Below are 2,081 nucleotides of genomic sequence, written 5' to 3' on the forward strand. Positions count from 1 at the left end.
GTTGGTAAAGGAGTGGATGATCATTTCAATGTTTATCTTATAACAATATGTACTTTCTATGAATTATACTATCTTTTTATTAGTTTGTTCTCTTTTTGCCTTTGTTTCCAGCTCGGTGAGACCATTCGAATGAGGACTTTCCCATGGTCCACTTGCAGCCTTCTTACACACATTGCTTATGGTGATGGTATCTGGAATCGTTGGGTCAGTAGTCAGTGCAAACATTTTCAGATTTGTGATAAGTAGGAATTTTCCTTTCTCTTATGTTCTTTGATGTTTATAATTTTTTGTTTAGTTTTTTTTGTTGTTGTATTGCACTTGCACATTAGAATATTATTGATTAATAAAATGTTATCCTCCCTTTCAGGTGTTATGAGGCTGAACAGATGCATGAAGACATGGAAAGTCACATCTGTCTGATCTTCAAGACCAATTCCACTGCAGATTCTTTGCATGCCGACAAATTTGTTGCTCTCGGTAAATCTCGGGTTCATCTGATTTCTTTTTTTCCTACTAAATATGGGCTTTCATTTGGTTTCATTAGTTAGGGCTCCTCTTCTTTGGCATGTTTGTATTTTCAACGGATCAAAGACATCCCACTAAAAAGAGATGTATCTTTTTATTTCTTTAAAGTTTGATAGCATTTCAGCTCTATAAAAAAAGACAGGGAAAGATATCATGTCCCACTAAAAATAGATGTATCTTTTTATTTCTTTAAAGTTTAACAGCATTTCAGTTCTATAAGAAAAAACAGGGAAAAGTATCCTGTTAATTTCAAGGATATGCATGTATTAAAAACCGGCGTCCAGATATATAAAATACTCCAAATTTTGTTCTTTCTGAAGTTTAAAATACTCCAAATTTTGTGATGCTCATATTTCATTCTTGGAATATAATTATTTATTTTATAGTTATGGTTTAACTTTCAAATGTATGATTTTAAATATAAACAAAAGTAATTTAAAAATATATATTATATTTTAACTATGCTTTCACAAACATGAAATTTCTGTAAGTTCTTTATGTTATGGTGCTTTTAAAACTAATAATAAACTTTAATATAAATATAAATCAGTGTTATAGAATAACTTACAAAATCCAATTGAACGACTGATAAAAGATTAATTTTATTTCTTCAAAGAATAGAAATAGATGAAGTCGAAAACAAAAACTTATAGATGTATAAATCTTTATAATTACACATTGTGAATGATATACATGATATAAAAGGAAAACCATTGAAAATACAAGTTAGATCAAATATAAATAAACAAATAAAACATTTTTGGATATTCTCATTTCTAAAATAAAATTATATTGTATAGGAAAATTGGTCAATGGTAATAAAATTATGTTTTCATCAAACTAAAAACCCACAACAAAAAATATAAATAATAATTAAAATAGTATGGTCTCACAACATGTCATATATCAAATAAAAATTAGAATACATCATAGTAAATAAGTATTTATCAAATGTTAAACTAAATAAATATAGACATTCCGCGCGAATCGCGGGGCTACCCTAGTCTATCTATATAAAATTGGCTTTTTCTCTTCTTATGACATGTGGAAGGGGGATTTGTTGACATGTGTCCTCGTGTTTTTTTTAAATCCTTCTTCATTTAAATTATTGCAATTTGCTCGATCAATTTCTAATTATGTACTATCTAATCTTTCTCATATTTATTGGTCCCTAAAATTCAAGAAATAAATAAAAGAATATAAATATATTTTAAATATTTAATTTATTCACAATTCAAAATAGCATAAACTTTCACCATTTTATTATTTACTAATTTTTATTATTTCATTTACAAATTATATATTTATTTCACTATTAATATCATAAGATAATCAAACTAAGAATAAAAAACTAGAGCATCAACGCAAATAACCAAGAAAGCAGGACAAAGAAAGAATAATAATCGAAAGGCCAAAACCACCAAGAAGCAGGAAGATATATGGCTAAAGCACTGGAATCACAACCAGTAGCTAAAAGGTAAGAAATACCTCAAAAACTAAACAAAAACATACAAGATGGCCATGCAAGTGCAAAACCACAAAGCTCTGGATAGAAG

This window comes from Brassica oleracea, chromosome C6 (genome assembly GCF_000695525.1).
Source record: "Brassica oleracea var. oleracea cultivar TO1000 chromosome C6, BOL, whole genome shotgun sequence".
Taxonomy (NCBI): Eukaryota; Viridiplantae; Streptophyta; class Magnoliopsida; order Brassicales; family Brassicaceae; genus Brassica; species Brassica oleracea.